Source organism: Octodon degus, unplaced genomic scaffold, assembly GCF_000260255.1.
Source record: "Octodon degus isolate 3935 unplaced genomic scaffold, OctDeg1.0 scaffold00055, whole genome shotgun sequence".
Classification (NCBI taxonomy): domain Eukaryota; kingdom Metazoa; phylum Chordata; class Mammalia; order Rodentia; family Octodontidae; genus Octodon; species Octodon degus.
Window position 1 is genome coordinate 1909903 of NW_004524631.1, and position 20466 is coordinate 1930368.

Below are 20466 nucleotides of genomic sequence, written 5' to 3' on the forward strand. Positions count from 1 at the left end.
ATGAATTTTTAAAGGATGTTTATATCATTTAATACATCAGTAGCAGCCCATTTCCACTAGACATTATATATTTCATAATCATCTTTGAACATTTCCTGGGGGAAATGTTTTTCACTTTGTTTCAATTTGTATTACTTTCGTTCCTTGGTGTGGCTGTACACTTTCTCATGTGACCTGAATATATGTTTAAGCCTCATGACCATATGCTTTCCAGGAAGAAAAGCCCACCTTAAATTTTGTTTATCATTATAGTCAATGCTGTTCTTTGCCAGGCTATACCTACTTTCTCAGAGCAAGAACTCATGGGGCCCCTTGCAGGTGCTGTGCCTTGGGCCGGTGCTTGCTGTGTATTTGTGTAAAAGGCTGGTTTGCAACTCTGTATGGGCATGAGAGACCTGCAGCAAGTTTGCCTACAATTGTGTCTCCAAAGAGTACAGCGAAGTTGATAAAATATTTTTTGCAGCGAAGGAATTCATTACTTTCTTAAAACCTTTAATTTATCAATTTGGAATGAATATATTTTTGTGAGGTTAATATCACATAAGAATTTCACATTTAGAATTGGGGTTATCTCTGAGGTACAGTGCCTGCCTAATATGTACAAGGTGCTCAGTTTTACACTTACCGTGGAAAAAATTAAGCTTAGGTGTTCTCTGCTTAGACAGAAGTGGGTAGATCTCATTTTCAGTTGATAAACAACAACAAAACAATAACAGGCTCATGTAAAGTAGACCCTAGAAGTTGTAATTTTATTTCTAGTAGAATAAGTCTTTTCCAAATGACAACACTGTATCACAGTGATGTGTTTTACAATATAATAGAAATTTATTCACACTATTGTTTTCTTTTTATTGAAAACTTCCTAACTCAACAAAATTCCAAGTGTATTATGCAAATGCAATTCTTTGCTAGGTATGTTTATTTTCTATTTGTCCCTCAGTAGAAACATTAACCTAAAATGAATAAATTTGTTAAGGTCATTTAACTAGAAAGTAACGGAGTTGGTATTGTGGAAATTAAACCAAGTCAGCCTGAAACAAAGGCTATCACTTGAACCACAACCTTTCTGATATTTGACATGGCTTTGGAAATAGGTGGAACTGCAGATGTAAACTATAATGTAAACGTGACAAATTAGCCTCATTTCTGCAAGATATTGGCATTTAGGAAGATATCAATATCTATGTTATATTCAATACAGTAAGATAGATGTTTATATGATCAATATTTGTATTAGTTGGTTCCCACGGAAAGCTGGTAGACGAGAGACATATTATTATCTCGTCACTGATTCGTATAAAAATGTTTACTTGGGGCAAGACATACTCTGAAGAACAGTTGTGAAAAGGAAAACCATATTTTATGTAGTTTTAAATGAATATTTTTTAACCAATGTAGATAAAAGGCAAAGGGAATTTTATTTACAGATGCCTATTAACATGAAATTAAAATGTCAACCATATGTTTACCAAGTGCTAAAGAGCATTTGTGTCACATTATTTTGTAAAAAATATTTTTGTACTCCTTCCTTTGTATGCACAGAGTAGAGAGTATGTTGATGCATTTAGTTTTGTTTCCTTAGTTCCTATCACTTAGTAGGTATCCCGAAATATGCACCTTAGAAGATGAAGGGAAATAATTTATGCTAGCAGAATTACGATTGAGCTCAAAGTTGCAACAAATCTGTTATGTAGATCTGTATGCCATTTGATTTACTCAAGTTGTTCCTTCTTTTTTTACAGGAAGATACACTGATGATGTATTATTTTAATTTCTTTCATAAGCATTCACTGGAAAGAAGTAGCAAATGACAAGTCTGTTTATTTGTCACAGTGGTGCTCCTCTAAAATCAAATGAACAAAAGATAATCTTAATTTCATGAATCAATTATCTTAATAAACACCTACAAAATTAACTGAACAATTGTCTTTAGAAAAATCAATTGAGAAGTGATTTTGCTGTAATGAAATAGAGGAAAAACACAGTAATTCCAAACTAATAACAGATTTTCTCTACATCAAAAAAATACATAATTTTCTTAAGTATATGTACAAATACATACATACATACAAGAATCATTGAAGTATATATAATATGCAGATTGTGAGATTTAAAACTTTTACTTGTTCTTAATATAGTAGCTAAATTTAGAAGAAGTTTGCCAAATTATATACTTAATTCACTTGGTAAGTTTTTATATGCCAAGTGATATCTAGATTATGCTAATTTTTCCTGTATCACTTTTACTTGAAATATGCTTCATATAAATTAAATGATACTTACGAATAACTTTTTGAGGGATGGTTGGAAATCTAGCAATCAATACTTAGTCTATAGGTTACTAGACATTTATAAATCTTTAGATATTTTTATAAAACTTTTTTGTGTCAGTTTTATCATTTATGAGATAAAAGACAAATAGATTGACTCTGAAGCTTAATTATTATATTGCCAAAATCACACTGAACCAAAAATATGACTTCTCTAAAAATTATGAAATAATTGCACATAAAAATTATAAAATATTATGGTGCATGAATATTTTGAGTTAAAAAAACATCAGGAAGAGATTAAGAAATTGATGACAATTTTATTTAAACCTCTGCTATAATTCTCATGGGTTCCAGGGCCTTCTTTTATCGTGAGGCTTAGATTCCTCATCAATAAAATGAAGATGATAGTTAATAAGATTAATTTTATTCTCACTACATAGCAAAAATAAGAATTCAGTTGGGTGGCTGTTTTTTAGTCTGTATAATTTTGCAGAAATGTGGATTACTGTAGTGAATTCACTGTGTTTGAAATAACCTTAATGATTTGAAAGCCCATTGTAGAGCTATAAAAACCACAGCTTTGAGTTTTTCACATGAACTCTATTTAATCCTGCAGATATGTGAAATGATTTATTTTTTCCATCTAAAAATTCATGTAAACCATATGCAATTCACTCTCATCACTCTTAAACTTTGCTTATTATAACCTTATTAGGTTAGGCTAAGAAATATTTTGAATATTAAAATCACTAAATATCAAGGATCCACTTCCCTTTATTTCTGGTATACCAGTAATAAATAACAAGGCCCTTAAATGTAACTTTACTAAAACTTATGTGTTTCTTGGAAACTTGGACAGATAGAAAAAAGCATTACCTCCAGAACTTAGTAATTCTCTAGATTGCCAAGTTGTATAGAATGGCCATAATCAGGCAGACCAATAAATGGAGAAAATATTCACAAAATAATGCTTTAGCAAGTCATATACTTCTTTTAGTGCTGTTTTAAATTTTAAAGGACAGTGTACAGCCCCTTTTAAGTAAGGACACATAGCACCTGATTTTTATGTTGTAAGATATTTAATCAATTAAGCAAGTAACAATAAAATTCAATGCATTATGAGTCTTGTAAAAACTGAGTTCAACAAAAATCTATCCTAAAAGTATCTTATATGTTTTCTTAATAGCACCACAATGTTGCAGAAATAAAGTCATGTACAGGCTAGAAGTTAAAATCAACATGCCTTTGTTGACTTAACTAAACCAGAATATACATACAAAAAATAAGAGAAAAGACAAAAACTCAAAAACCCAGACAACCCTAGGATTTTGCACAAATGACAACAGTTCTTTCCACTGAGGTAGACCAAGACTTGCACTATGAGAGTGATAGGTCACAGACCCACTTAATGGTCAACAGGTTTACATCATTCTCCTAAAACTTAGTATGTGCTTCTGACTAGAAATTGTGTAGTTTCTTAGAGTCCTGAATTATTTTCTAGTTGTACTCATAAATAACTTCCATGCTTCCTACATAAATTAAGCCATTGTAGTCATCTGTGTTTTCATCATCTCTTTCAATATATTTTTGATGATCCAAGCTATCAGTGACACTTGTTGACCATTAGTGAGCTTCACTTTTGGTTTCTATAAGCAGCTTCATATTCCTTACAAAAGAAAATATGAAAATCTTAGATGATGACTATATAACTTCTAATAATGTAAGATTCTTTTACTCTTTTACTGTATCTTATATTGACTTTTCTGTTCTAGCTATTTTTTCTTGGCTCAATATATATATATAGCTATTCTAGATTTTATAGTGATGCCAAGTGGAAACAAAACACCAAAATACTCAAGCAGGTGAAGATACTTTAAGGTCTTAATGTAAGCCTTGTTTTTCTCCATCTTCATAGTTCTGGCTCATAAGAACAAGAGTGTAGAAAGAAAGAACACAGTGTATTTTACCACTTTGTTTATCCATAGTGCCAGTTGGATGGATAAGTCAGCTATTGAATTTTCTTCTTTTTTTTTTATCTACCATAAAAGTAAATGCTTTCAGGGCAGGGATTCTTTATGAGGTCTCCCTAGAGAAGTATAGGAGTGTGTGAAAATCTTTAAGATTCCAGGCATATTTTTGTTGGGAGAAAGTGGCCATTTTTTAATTAAAATTTCAAACTCCTATTTAAAAACTCCTGTCTTGGGAATTTTTGGAAAATACAATATTGTAACCAATTTCTTAGGTTTTCCATTTCAGCCTTTTCCAACACAAGTATGTAATTAGAGTTCTGGTTCTCTTCTACAAGAGGGAAGAGTAGGAGGAATAAGGAAAGAAAATACATCCAGCCCAAGATAAAAAGCAGGTGCCTTTACCAAGAAGGTTTGAGTTTTCCTCTTGACTTAAACCTCTGAATTTTGAATTATAATTGACTCCTCCTGAATTTATATTCCTTTTTTCTTTTATTTAAAGAGTAAAAAGTTAAATTAACAATAAAAGAGAGCTTCAAAATGTACGAGTAAGAAAGTAAAAACACTTAGTACATTGTGTGCTGTTTTCTAAATAATAATTGTTCAGAGTACAATAAATTAGGCATGAAATATTATTCATGCAATGTTAGCGCAGAACTTTCTTCTCAATGAATTAAGAGAAACTAGCTGTACTACTATCTTAACTATATATATATATATATATATATATATATTTCTTTTTTTGTTCTTCATTTTCCTTTTCACTATCACAGTTTCTCTCTTTTTAAGTGAATAAAAATAGAAAAAAAACAGAGTAAAATAAAACAGAGTTTCAAATTAGGCTAATAGAGTAACAATTTTAATACACTGCGTTGTTGTCTTCATAGTAGTTACTTAGAGTTTAAGACACAGGCATGAAATAATATCTAGGCAATATTAGCACAAAACTTTCTTTTCAATGAACTAAGAGAAACTGGCTGTATAACTATCTTAGTTATCTTGTGTTTATATTTTTCCCCTTTTCTCTTCCCTCCTTTTCCCTTTGCCCCATTAGTTTCTCTTTTCTTTTAAACAGTTTCTTCCCAATTCCCAACAGCACTTGTACATTATGGATCTTATTTATTCGTTCAGCTTCTCACACTAGGGAGACAATATAATGTTTACATATATGGATCTGATTTATTTCACTTATAAGTATGGTCTTCAGTTGCACCTATTTACCCAAAAAAGCCTCAAGTTTATCTTTCTTTATAGCTGAGTAATACTCCATTGTATAAAAATAGCACATTTTCTTTTATCCATTCCTTGTTCGTCGGGCATTTGATTTGTTTCCAAGATTTAGCTATGACAAACTGTGCAGCTCTGACATGAGTGCACATATATTGCTGTGATTTTTTAAAACTCTTCTGGAAAAGTACCCCAAAGGGAATGACTGCGTTGAAGGGGACCTCTAATCATAGTTTTTTGAGGAACCTCCACACTGACTCCTACAGTGGTTGTACCACTCTCGACTCCCCGCTACAGTGAAGAAGGGTTCCTTCTTTCCTACAATGTCTCCAGAATTTGTTGCTGGTTGGTTTCTTGATGATAGCCATTCTTTCTGGAGAGAGATAAAATCCCAGTGTTCTAATTGCATTTCTCAAATGACCAGTTATGTTGAAAACTTTTTCATACATTTATTGTTATTTGTAGTTATTCATCTAAGAAGTATGTATTTATCTCAGATACCCATTCTTGGGATGGGTCTTTGAATTTTGGAGGCCTGATTTTCTTCAATCCTTTATATTTTATATATTAATCCTTTGTCTGCGCGACAACTAGCTATAATTATTTCCTACTCTATGGGTTGGTTTTTCACTCTGTTGGTGATTTCTTGCATTGTGAAAAAACCTTTGAATAGGATGATATCCCATTTGTTGATTCTTTGTAGTGTTCCCGATGTGGTCTGAAAGACTTTTGTTCATAAAGTGTTTCCTACAACTATGTCTTCAAGATTAGTAACTATTTTATCTTCAAGTAGATATAGTGTTTCTGCTTTAATACTTAGATCTTTGGTCTATTTTGACTTTAGTTTGGCGCATGGTGATAGGCCTGGGTCTAGTTTTGGTTTTCATCGTGTATAAAGCCACTTTTTCCAGCACCATTTCTGAAAGAGACTTAGGTTCCTTATTTCTTAACTGGTTAAGTAGGGCTGCATCAACATTGCTTCCATGAAGTCCTGGAGACCCTGGAAAATTGTTTCATTGGTCTTCTAATTTGATACATGGATACAGAAAAATCCACTTAGCTAGATGCACCTCTTAAAAGGCTAGGGAGATATCAGGTGTAGCAGCTAGTGTACAGATTCACTTTATCAAGTAAACTGTAAGTTCTGGTCCGTGGTTCTGCATTGCCATGCCACTTATTTCTTGACCAAAAAACCCGAATCAAAACAAGAGAAAAAAAACAACAAAAAAGAAAAACAAAACAAAATATTCTTAAGCCTCCACGAGAATGTTTTCTATATCATATGCTAATATCAGCTTACCAACCTACTTTTTGTGCCACACTGTTGTTTATTCAAGAGAAGTTCTTCTATGGGGGTTTAGAAGAACCCAGAAATGTATGTCTAGAGCCTAGAAAGAAATTCTAAATGGATCAAGACAGATAAACTTGAAGAGATGACCACAAATAATAGATGCAGCATATTGAGGTGGGGTTAAAGTTCATGTGACAACAAAAATCAAACAGAACTATCAAGATTATTGTGTATAATAGCCATGCAGACAGATGGAGCATTAGTGTTAAACTTTGAAACTATTTGCAAAATAGCTTTGACCCATCTTGGTGAGAAATAGGAAAGTTTGGAATCCAAAGAATCTTTCAGATTTTTTTAAATTTAAGTCTCATTAGCTAAGAGAAAAAATACAAAAGGAAGAGCATTTTGTACGTAGTGATTTTTGTTCATTGTTGGTCATGCTCTTGTACTGTCAGATGGCCCTTTACTGTCTCCAGATATCCTTGGTAATTTGAGATGCAAAAGTACATTTATTTCTGTGGGCAGCAGTTAAATAAGTTTGGAAAACATTTTTTAAGACACTCATATAAGATACTCAAGTTCAGTTGTCAGCCAAGTGTTTGTTCTGGATCTAGGTTGCAGGTTTAGAAACCCAGAAAAAGATATCTGACTGTGTCCACTGATTTGAACATAGCCAATGGGCCAGTGTTAGTAAGAGTAAGTGAGTGAGTGAGATTAATTAAAAGAAAAGTAAAGCTGAAATAAACCCTGGAGATTACTAATATTGGTGGACCAAAGGGAAGAGGAAGCAGGAAAACAGACTGAAAAAATGCCCTGAAACTTGAGGAAGAAGACAAAGTTCAGTAGGTACTTAATTGTATGGAATAATGTGGTTGGTTTCTGTTCTGAGGTATTTACACAACCTTGAGCTTTCTTTGAAGGAACCTCTCATTGAAGACCTAAAGGAGATTGAGTAGCTTAATAATAATAAACATCACACAGAAAAAAGATGTTACAAACTGATTTGAAAAAAGGGGGACTAATATAATGAAAGAACACATTCAGGTAAGGAATAAAGGGGAGTGAGATTGGGAGTCCTGGGAGGGGTAAGAACAACGCAAAGTTGTCAGCTCCTCCTGATCACTGTGAGAACCCTGTTCGCAGAAGGCAAAGTGTCCTCAGTGATTACACTCATCAGACCCCGGAAGGAGCTGAAATCAGTACTTGTTACAGTTAACTGATTTTGTCAATCTGAGTAAGACCCTCCCAATGAAATTGGGTTAGCAAATTTCTTGAGTACAGATGAGGGGACCGACACACCCTAGGGCAGGTTGTGGCCTTAATGATAAACGTGACCTAAAAGGGTAATGAAGAAGAAAGGTTTGCTTGTCTTTCCTTGGAAGAGCTGCTGTCTGCATCCTCACTGTGGACATTGTCTCCTGGCTTCCACCACAGACCTTGGGTCCCCAGCACAGACCCTTCAGCCTTCCACTGCACACCTTTTGGCCTCCTGATACAGACTTGCCTTGGGCAGTCCACTGAGCATCAGGTCTTCAATTGGATTCTTCTGTCTCATGTTGGCTGACAGGCCTTTTGTACTCTTTCTACCTGACTCTGGGTGGTCACTTTAAGCCCATCTTGAAATACTTGTATAGTTGTATATCTTGCATTAAATGTATTTCTCTAGTAAGTACTCACTAATGCAGTACTCCCCTCTGCTGGCATAAAACATATAAACATCTAGAGGGAGTGTGAGAACTGATTTTGAAAATATGAAAAATTTTCAGTAAAACACTTTAAAATAGCTCAGAAATTTGAGCTCAGAATAGGAAAAAAATATGTAGAGTATTATTTCTGAACAAACCCTTCTTTTTTGTGTCAATTCAATGATGCCATAGTATTAAATAGATACAAACAGCAGCTGGGAGGGTCTAATCAACACCTGGGAAACAACATAGGAAAGAAATGACCTAGTGGTGTGCAGAAGGGAAATTACATTTACATGTATCTTTTGAACCTGAAAAATGGAAGAGAATTGAAAACTCAGAGAAGGAAAACTTTTGCTTACCTAAACAAGAATCTTATTTGGCCAGAAATATCAACTGACCTCAACTACTAAGTCCTTGTGCTGATGCAAAATAGACCCTAACCCTAAGTAAGGAATCTTTTATTTACAAAAAATATAAATTTAGAGAAAATTACATTGATTGCAAAATAATACATTATTAAATAAAATTCAAAAAGAAATAATACACTATTCAAGTTTCAAAAAGCATACAATTTGTGTTCACTGTATAAAAGGTCACATTCTTTCATTTTTGGGGAGAAGATAAAAGTTTATCTGTTTCTTAAACTTTGAATTAACTTTTGCCTAACAAGTCTCTATATAGAGTACAATGAACAAACTCTTGACTAGAAATCCTTTGTTGGCTGAATTATTTTGACAAATATAGTATAAAAATAATTATAGAAGCTGTTTCTATTATAACTATATCTGAGCTTTCAAGTAAAATAAATGCTTTCTGCACAAGGTAACGTATGATAAAGTCAAACAGACTGTACCCATGCTTGATGTGTATAGTCACATACTAATTGAAAGGTTAGTGATTAAACCATCTGAATAGTGATGTCTGTGTATCTCCACTTAATAAAAATGTTAGTATATGTCATGCAGTTTTTCTGCTAAGTGAGTTGATGATTGTATCCCAAACTTCAGGCTCACAAGGAATCCCAGAAGGTGAACTTACTTTGCAATAGGGTCTTTGTAGATATGATTAGGTAAGAAATCATGATAATTTGTTAAAATCACCAAAATCCAGAGACGAAAGGGACAAGTTCATGTGATCATAGAGGCACAGAAAGAAATGACATGTTTGTAATTTAAGGAACAGCAAGGATTCCTGGAAGCCAGCAAAGGCTACAATGAATTATGCGAAGATTCTCCTCTTGGAACTTGCAAGGAAAAGTGCATGACTCTATGCCAACTTGATTTTGGACTTTATTGCTCTAGAAACTTGAAAAAATAAATTTGTTTTGTTTTAATCCTGAAGTTTGTGCCAATGTATTATAGCATCTCTAGGGAACAAATATGCTCACATTTTAAGTAGAGAAAAGGCTTAGGCATGTTTGTATATGCACTGTATGTTCAGCAATCTGGTTTCTAATAAGATTTAGTTTGCTCAAGACACTAAGAAGTTGGGCATCTCAAGGTCATTTGGTAAGGTTGTTTTTGCTGTAATTGGAACTCAAGACCAACACCTACTCGAAGTCTCTGGTCACTGTCTCCTGCAGCCTCTTGCTTTATGGGGATAATTCTATAGAAAAATGATTCCTGTAAATCCTGCTATCAGTCAGTAGGAGCTGGCAAAGTGCTCACACTGATGGCTTTCGTGATTAGAAAGCGGGGCAAACAGCTCCACACTCTGACTTATAAAACAAGCTAAAGTGTCGCCGCCTTCCTCACCTCATCATTTCTAGAATGGTACTTATCTTTCAAGCCACAAAACAGTGCTGGTGCCAAGACCATAAAAAGTGTTATATGGCTCTGCCTGCCATCTTTTCAAGGTGGGCTGGCAAAGCATAGGGCCACAGACAGAAAAATGGAGTAATAAAGTTTAAATAGTAGGTAATAATATTAATCTGCTGTGCTGCAGTGCCGATTAAGAGATTGAACCAACTCCCTGCAGTTCTAATTGGATTTTCCTGTGTTTTCTAGAATGCTTGGGGCTCTATCCTGATAAATCCTATTTTTGCTTGCCATTTATTCTCCATGAATGACTCTATGTAATGGACTTATCTATAAAAAAAATACACAAGTGCTTGTATCACCATAGAACTTTTTTTGTGTTTCTCTTTGTAGATTGCTTGCATGTTACTTTCTGTGAGGTCAGTAATTAAGACACTGAATCACTGGGCTAATTGCTGTCTAAATATTTCATGTGCATAATAAGATGTAAGGCTGTAACTCAGATACTGAGAAAGCACAATCTTGTATAAAGTGATGCTCTAGAAAATTATATCATGTTAAGATTAGGAAAAAAATATATATATAGTTATGGCTAGTATCCAAGGTAATCAAATGTAAAACAAAAGAGGATAAAGCTTTCTAAATGCATATGTCTTGTGCACTTCTCAAATCTGTCAGACCATTTTTGCAGGGTCAATTCACTACTTTTGAATAGTGAAATTATCTATAATTTGTCTTTGGAATATTTTTTTGGTCAGGATATTCTGCAGTAAGGATCTAATCACTGTTTGGTTTTCAGTCCAGCAACACCCTTGTTAGCATCAATTTTGAAACAATAAACATCTACTCCTAGTCTAAATGGAAGTGTTTCATAAAGGAAATATCCACACTTATTTGAGATTAGAAGTTTAATTCAGCCATTTTGTTCAATTTGTGTGATTTCACCTCAGAAGTCATGAAAATTCTGGTTTCCTTTATTATGGTTTTACTATTGAGTTAATTATGCTATCTAGATTTTCTCATCAAAATCTACTGATACAATTCCCAACTCACCAAAGTACTGTAATATCTGCTTCACACTCTCGGGGTGAGGTCTCTTTTAAGATTGGGAAGCCTTTCAGTAGCGATTGCCAAAGAGTTTTACTACACTTTCCTGCATGGTTCCTTCTGTATATTGTCCCTATTTTTGAAAAAAATACCCAAACTTCCTTCTCTCTACCCAAATAATTCTCTCTGACATCAAGAGATTGTTCTTCTGTACCAGTGTTGACACTGCAAAATCCAGAGCTTCAGGCAGCAGATCTGGTTATTTTCTGATGGTGTGTATCTTGTTCCTTTACTTTGTTTCACTTGAAACAAACATACAGATTGCCTTTATCTCTGTTCTGGCTCTGACTAGTGATTTCAAACCACCTACATCCATGTACATTTATTGAGCATCCATTTCATGCTGAGGACTGAAGAACAAACACATACCAACCCTGTTTTTAAGGAACTGATGTTTGCACAAGGATTGATCTGTTCTATTTCCATGTATCAGTCAGTTTGTGCTTAACTTTTACAGCTGTGCTTCACTAAGCTGTGTAGGCTTGGTACTGATCTGGAGTGTTGCTAAAATGTCACTTGGGCCTCTTTCCAGATTTACTGACTCAATATCTTCAAGAGAGGGTCCAGGAACTTGTTTTAACAAGTGAAAAATGTCTAAAATTATGTAGTACATATTCCAGGGACCACGCCTTGAAAGAGAGTCTCTAAGAGCAACTCTATGGAGTCAGCTTAGGAATCTTTATTTACAGATAAAGACAATGAGGAGTGGAAAGATTCGTAACTTTCCAAACTCAAGAGGAGGAGAGGCAAGAACCAAAAGCAGTGTACATGGTTAGAAAATCTCTGCCATTTCTACACTTCTTTTTTGAGAACTGTGTCTTCCATGATTGCTTGGTTCTCATTCCTGTGTTGCCTTTCCAACAATCTGTATTGATTTCCTGCACTAGCTGATTTCCTTGACAGGACAGTCACCATTGTTTAAAATATAAGGAGCTACTTTTTGGATATCTTGAAAAGCTGCCTGAAATAAGTTTGGATGTTTTGTACTTATTTTAAAGAAGGAAGACTGAGAATTAAAAGTCATGGTACAGAATGATCTAGGTCACGATGAATCAGCAGCTGAACATAAACCAAGATTGTTCTGTCAGAACTGGAGTATCATCCCAATCTCAATAAATGGCAATGACAACCTGCAGGCAATCCGCCCACTTCAGGGAACTCTTGAAATGCTCTCAAACAATAAAAAAAAATGGGCTATTGAGAATGGTAAACTTGAAGAATGCCAAGAGCCAAGAAAGTAAAGATAAAACAAGGTCCATGAGAAAGAGAAAAGCATGAGAAACAGGATAGTGCATTTAATGTAAAGCTCAACAAGCCTGTACTGCACTGAAGAATGGTCTTATCTGCAAAGGTCGCTTTGACCTTCATCTAAGATTTTTCCCAAAGATGAGGATGCCTTTGCTTAAATAAACAAGTGCACAAAGGGATCTTAACTATCATACCATTATGAGGGGACAGTCTCAAAGATTTTAATTTTATGCAAAAGCAGCTCCTTGTTTTCTTGCAAGGCAAGGCAAGGCAAAAAAAAGTAGTTGTAGGGGGACAGAGTTTTGTTACATACAGAATTGATAAATATATACAATTGATAAAATGCGGCAGCATTGTATTTAAGGTATTTATAGTAATCATTCCATTCTTCACCTCTGTCAAGGAAAGATGACACAGTGGTATAGCAAACACTAAGAAAATCTTCATTGGGAGCATTTTATTCTCTTTCTTAAATCTTTCCTTATTAAAATCTTACTTTGACTCTATGTTATTACTCTTGGGAAGGTAAGGGTAGTCATTGAGTGGCATTATGTATAGCTTTATTAGTAGGCTATAATCCCATCTTGGCATACTCTATTAGTATGAATACTCTCATTTTTGCTTTCCTTGGCTATTTAAAAGGAAGTTAAGTAGCATGGATTCAACTTGTGTAAAGCATTGATTTTTCCTTGCAAAAGTGGGTGTAAGCCATGAAAGAGCTGTGAGAGGACCAAACAGAGTTTTCTGAAGAAATTGTTCATTGACTTAATTTACTATTACAAAACACTGCTTCTAAAATTAATCCACTTTTTTCTCCAGCCAAACTTGCAAAATGGGTAGTTCGTTATTCCTCAACCCTTTCGTTGCCTTTGTGGCATTTTCCTCAGGTGCTTCTACCATTTAATCCAATGCCTGATATATTTAAAGTCTTCTGGTTGACAGGATTACCTGTCATTGTACCTGACTTGTGTCTACCACATCAACAGGTTTCTGTTCTCATTAGTTTTACTTTTTGCTCTTTCACCCTCTTGCTTTGCATCATAACCATTTAGCTGTCTTATTTATTGATCTTTTAGGATTTTCTTCCTACTTGATGAAGTCTAGCTAATCTAATAAATACTTCACATGGCCATGGTTGCTGTAACTGTTTGAACTGTGTTCTTCCCAAAAGGTATGCTGAAGTCCTAACCCCCGTGCTATGACTGCTTATGTTGTTCCACAATTCCTTGTTGAAATCCTAACCCTCAAATGTAATGAGAGCATGATGTAAAGTTTTTGCAAGTTAGTTATGTTTGAATGTGGCAACATCATGAATGTAGAGATGATGAATGAGATTAGAGTCCTTATCAAAAGTATTGTTGAGAATTTTTCCTTTTCTTTCTTCCATGTGAAGCATGAAGTCAATAACCTATAATGTAAAAGAGGACTATGATCATAACCAGACCATGCTGAACATGACCTTGACGTTCAGCTTCCAGAACTGTGAGAAAGCTGCTACATATGAGCCACTCTGTCTGTGAAATGTCATGTCAGACTTGACTAAGGTAATTTATTGTTTTACAATAAACTGTTGTGGAAATAGGGTCATTGCAGACATAATTAATTAGCATGAGATTAGGCTGAAATGTGCTAGATCCTAAATTTAACTTGACTATGGTTTTATAAAAATAGGAAAAAAGACACAGATTGAGAAGAGGAGAACACTGTGTGACATCAGAAGCAGAGACTGGAATTATGTGACTACAAGACAAAGAAACCCTGAGGCTACCAGAACCCAGAAGAAACTAGAAAAGATTATTATATAAAAGCTATTCAAGAAATATGGCCTGACAGTAACTGAGTTTTGAACTTCTAAGTTCCAAACTATTAAAGAAAAAAGTTTCATAGTTTGACACAACCAGAATTTAGGCATTTTGTTATGGAGGCCCTAAAAATGAATACAGAGGCAAACTTCTTAAAATGTTGTTTCTGAGAAACTCGCATTTGTCCATTACAATAAGGCTTTCAGTAGACAATGACATAGCAGGTACGATGCCACTGATGATGTGACTCAGGTAATTGACAGGTCAATGGGAAAGGTATTTTGAGATGGAAAAAGATATGTGACATTCATCAAATACACATGACAGATTGTGACTTCCATGTTCTCTGGGCTGTCCTGTTACTACAACCTGACATATAAAATGTCCTGTTTAAAACTTCAGTTGCAAATAATGCAGATATAGAAAGGACTGCGGCACAGAAAGTAGCTTTTGGTTGAATGCCTAGAGTTTCAGTCCCTCTGCAGATAGCTGCTTTTCTTCCATAATTTCACACTTCATTCAGGCTTTCTATTCCAAGGAGAGGTACTTCTATGAGATAAATTAAAAGGCAGATGAAAGAATTGCTTGAATCCTCCAGATTTTACATACTTTATGGTACACGGATACATTCAAAGGCTATTTGAAAGAATGAAGGAAATAATTGTAGGTTTACAAAGCCTGAGCAGATTCATCCTACTGACAGGGCATCACTGAGTCCCGCCTTCCTGGGTGTTGTGCTGTGGGATCCCCGTGCCTCTCTACTGATCTTTCTCATGGGTTCTGTGAAGACTTCTTTTATTTTAGATGAAAACCCTTTTCTGATGACTGGGTATTTAGAAAGTGGTGCTAAAGCACGAATGGGAGGAGACGGACTCTGGGCTCAGCTCAGCAAAATAATCAGATACCCAAATCTGGAAAGGGCAGAATTTAACAGGAATTATTAACGAACACAGTAATCCAATTGAAAGTGGATTGGAAATCCAGTAAAATTGGATTTCTAATCTCCATACTGCTGAAAACTCTCAATTGGGGTTGTCACAAGTCTCCACTGGGTCACATTTTTCCTCCTGTGAATAGTAAGGGGATTTAACCATTTAAGAGGGAGCAAACACAAAGTCACTTGGCTCTGTGGGGTGAGAAGGTTTAAAAGGGCAAAAGGTATGGAGGGAGCAAGGCTGTCACCCTGGGAAGTGGCAGTAAAAAGGATAAAAACACAGTTTTATTTGGAACTAGTGGGGAGTACCCCGATAGTTTCCTTTACTGTCTGCAGGTATATTCGTGGGTTACACGCTATTAAGTTTCCACGCTTTTCTGTGACCTACATTCACTGTGATGTTTTACTGACTCCTTCACTTCAATTAGCTGCTAATTTCTTGCATGTGTCCAAATGTCATTGTGGATCACTGAAGTTGGAGACCATGGGTCACCATTACAGGCATATTAAAGGCGGCAATCACAGTTCAAATAGCTTCCCTCTGCCTAAACCAAAATTTTTTCAGTACAAAATAAATAATTTATCTCATGATGGATTAGCTAAGTTTACTATTCCTAATATGCAAATAATCCCCAAAACTCCAAATGAAGGAAAATGTTTCTTGCACCTGTTCAATAATAGTCAGGAGATACAATTTTAAGTCAGCGCTTCTGTTTTGAATCTTTTTCACAGGTTCCCCTCCTTTCCTGTTTTTTATTAGACAGAAAGTAGTACTTTGCTTAACTATTTCTCCAAAAAGCTTTCTTTCAGTGTCTGAAATAGAGGGTTGTATTTTAATAGTTAAGTCTGAATATCATGTATGCTTTAGGTTAAGAAGTAAATGTTACAAAAATAGAAATATAAACCACAAAATATCGTAAAATCCTTACATTTGAACTAAAAGTAGTTAAAGAGATATTTTGTATTAAGCCGGACAAGATCAAGCATGCTCAGGGTGTAAGGCCTCAGACTAGCCTTGAACTATCGTCATAATATGAAGGTCAGCGTTTAAGTAACTCAACAAGGGAAAACTGCTAGTTAATAGCATGTGGGACTGTAAGTGGTCTTGACTTTAGATTGAACTTCCTGTCACTTCCATAGCAGTTCTACTTGTTGTTGTTGCTGTTTTATAAATCTCTCTTATTTATTTATTTGGTACAGGTTCTGGCTACACAGCTCACACTCCTAGTGATCCTCCTGTCTTAGCCTCCCCTAGATTACAGGCATGCACTGCCATGCCCAGTTTCAGGGCCTGCATGGGGTGCAGTATCACCCATGCAGGCCCTGATTGAACCCAAGTCCTTGCACTTGCTAGGCAGGCACTTAGATCACTGAGCTATCTCCCAGCTTGCTAATTGTTTAAATAGTTAAATGAGTGTTGCAGAAATTTCATTGTCCATAACTATGCGTTTTTTTATTTTTTTCCCCGATTTTTACTCTAGTTAGCAATAATGCATGCAACAATATTGTATTTTGCACATAAGTATTAGACAAAACATAAGCACATATCTTTGGTTAAATTTTCAGAAAACTGACAATTAGATGGCCTTAAGAAGTATTCAGGGGGCCGAGGAGGTGGCTCAGTGGAATAAGGGCTTCCCTAGCAAGCACAAGGGCCTGAGTTCAATCCCTGGTTCTTTAAAAAAAAAAAGAAAAGAATTAAATTCCATCTTGGGCCGGGGAGATGGCTCAGTGGAATAAGCACTTCTTTGGCAAGTGCAAGGGCCTGAGTTCAATCCCTGGTTCAAAAAAAAAAAAAAAAGAAGAAGAAGTATTCAGGCTAGGATGACAGATGGCTGGGGTCACTGATGACAGATTCACTTACTGACCATGAATTTGTTTTACTTGAGAATTTATAGTCATATAATTTAAGAGCCACTTTATTTTGAGTTCGCTTCAATGTATGTAGCTGATGTGAGTTCTAAGTATATAACATGTGATCAAATACCATAGCAAACATTTAAATTAAAAGTCATTATAAGAAAAGAAACATTGTCACAAATACCCTTTATAACACGTCCTCACTGTTTGACCCACTTATGCCATAGTTAATTGCCACTTTCTGCAGCATTTCTGGAAATACTCTTCTATGAATGTCCTTATGAGATAGGATCAAAAGTCTGGTGAATGCTGCTGCCAAATGCCACCGTTCACTGAGGAGACAGATGTGCCAATGTTGCAGTGTGCCCCCATTGACCTTCCTCACTTCATATTCTACCTGGACACTTCTGGCTCTTCCAAATTCAAATGAACATGAAAAGTGATGGTTTGGGATCGATTCAGGGCATTGAGGCAGCCACACTAGCAAAACAGAAGACAGAATAAATGAACTTCCTGAACTGCATCCAAAAGTGGCCCAAGAGGTGGGACATGTATATTCTGAGTGAAAGTGGAATTCTGAGGGTATTTAATGTCAATGAGTCATTTTCTGTAATTATTAAAAATTTAAACATTCATAGGACTTTTTCATCTTATACTGTAAGCAAGTTATTGTTATTCTTTGAAAAATAAGCAAAACAAAAAGGCATACAAACAATGCAGAAAGCATGCTAAAGTCTAAATAGTAGAAGATTTTGGGTTTGCCTTCTTAGACAATCAAAACAGGCAGCAAGAGGACTGGTGGATGGGTCTGTTTTTAAAGAGCAAGCATAATTTCAGAAAATGGTGTTAAAATGTGGGCCATAAATATGGAAAGTGCTTTTTAACACTTTGACTAGAAAACACTATTCTTACATGGGCAAAGCAGGCTAAGCAATCAAGAATAATTGTTTCTATAAAATATTCTCATAATAATTTACTAAAACATTTCAGAAAAACTACTGCAAAGTCAGGTAAATTACTATATAATTTAGAAACTTGACACATGCCAAATCCTGATTTTGAAGACAATGAAATTAGTAGAGATATTTAAATTTCAGAAATAAAAAAAAATCATTTCTGACGTAAGATTGAGGTTCTGTTGCTAACATTTCTTTGTAAACTTTCTACAATTGGTAAAACTACAAACAAAATTAGAGTAACATAACAATTCTCAGAATAAATTGAAAATCTTTCAATAACATTGACTTAAGTAATTTATTGTTAAAATGATTAAAATAATAGCTCACATTTACATTCACATGAGAAAAAATGCTGCTTAAGAGTAATAGTAAATTTTAGATAAAATAGCATTATAAAACTAGTGCATCATCTGTAATCTTACATCCAAGGGAAACAAACTCTATTAGTCATTACAAATACCAATGAATTATAATCTTAAAAACATGTATAACTTTTTTCTTTCTGTTCATTTCTTTTATTATTTATTTATTTATTTATTCATTTATGGTCCAAGGGCTCGAATTTGGGACCTTGTGTTGCCAGGCAGGTACTTAGGCTGCTGAACTATCTCCCTAGCCCACTATTCATTTCTTGAGGGGGAAGAATGCTTCCAAACAAGTCAAGGAAGCTGAAAAGATACCTAGATTAGACTGTGTGCTAAAATGATTGCCCAAATGATGGCCTACAGAAAGATCAAATTTTTTGTTTTTCTTTTCATCTTGTATCTTCTTTTTCAGTAAGAATCATGCCTGAAAGTTTAAGTTAAAGAGGCTTCTTGGAACAAAATACAGTGGTGTCTCATCCCAAGTATTCTCCAGGCATTTCTTCCATCCTTCTAGGGTTTAAGTTTGAACATCTGGTGGAGTGTGCCCAATGCTGTATATCAATTGAAGTTCTAAGATTTGAAAACCACAAAAATGCATACCACTCTGAATTGGCCAGAGAATGATGTTCACGTCCCCACAGACACCCTGGAGTAAGTACATGGAGCCACTGCCACCAGTGGTGATGGAAAGCACAGCCTTTTTATTCTGGAAAGGCCCCTTGTCACACATGGCCTCATAGGTGTAGGCGAAGCCTCCTGCGAGCACTCGATCGAATCAGCCTTTCAGAATGGCGGGGACACCAAACTACTACAGTGGAAACTAAAATATCACAAAGTCTGCAGCTTCCACCTTCTTTTGCTCAGCCACAGTATCCGGGCTCAGGCGGCTTTCTTTATAAACTAGAGCAGTCTCGGCCAGATACTGAAAGTTCTCAGGGTCCTTTAATGCACCTGTGATGTCCTTTCTGGAAATGAGGGGATCGAAAACTCAGGGCGTAGGGGTCAGACTCTACCACCTCCCATCCTTTCCTCTTCAGAGCCTCCACGGCACCCTCCTTCATGGCTAGGTTGAAGGACTTCTTCTCTGAGTGAGCCAGCACATGATGAGTGCTTTTCTGATGGCCACCATGGCTTCCGCAGAGCGCCTCCGGGGTGCAGCCTCCGGGATGCTGATTGGCTGGATCTCTGGTTGCCCGGGTGACCTGGCTGAGCTGGAAAGTAGCTGGGATGCTCAGGCTACAGTTGGAAGGCGTCTAAAACATTTATAACTTTAATTCTGTACATCTGTTAGTTTCAATTTCAAATGCTAGAAATTTATCCAAAACGTGGGAGAAAATGTACTTCTTTTTAATGTCATTACTTTAAAAGTTCTTCCATGGATTTAAAAAAGTGCCTAGCAGGAATTAAGGTGTAGCTCAGCAACAGACTGTTTGCCTAGCATGTAAAAGGGCCTGGGTTTGATCCCCAGCACTGAAAAAGTGTCTATGAGAATGCATAGTGCAGACAACAAGGTTACATTATAACTAGCAGATTTCTTTCCAGTAGAAAAAGCTACTCCAGGGTTTAGTCTCTTAGGTACACATAGGACATTAAAGTTTTGTGCTATATCAGCACAGTGACTCCAGCATTACTTTATTGATTGATTCAAAATGTGTATTCTTCATAGAGTCCTTTGAACTAGTTTTAGAATTATGGTTCATTTATTAGGTAATAATCTAAATAAAATTTTTGATGTAAATATATCTTAAATTGCTATGATAGTTGTAGTTTTAACTTTTCAACAATTATCTTTTAACAATCAGTGACTATGGATATAAACAACTATTTCCATGGAATTTTTTAATACTAAAAAAGTTGCCTATAGCTCAAATGGCATCATACTCCAACATATTATTTTATTTATTTATTTTTTAGTGTATTTGGTTTTTGCAGGAATGAAAGGAAAGGGGTTCTCTTTAGAGCCTCTGTAGGGAAGCACAATCTGGCTG

At 35.4% G+C, this 20466-nt stretch overlaps 1 protein-coding gene and 1 pseudogene across 8 annotated transcripts in view; both read right to left on the reverse strand.

The window, feature by feature from the left end:
• Positions 1-20466, reverse strand: part of Nlgn1 (neuroligin 1) — a 908803-nt gene that overhangs the window by 37993 nt on the left and 850344 nt on the right. The window lies entirely within an intron of this gene.
• The window catches only part of LOC105742480, a 32686-nt pseudogene continuing 30957 nt past the window's right edge, over positions 18738-20466 (reverse strand).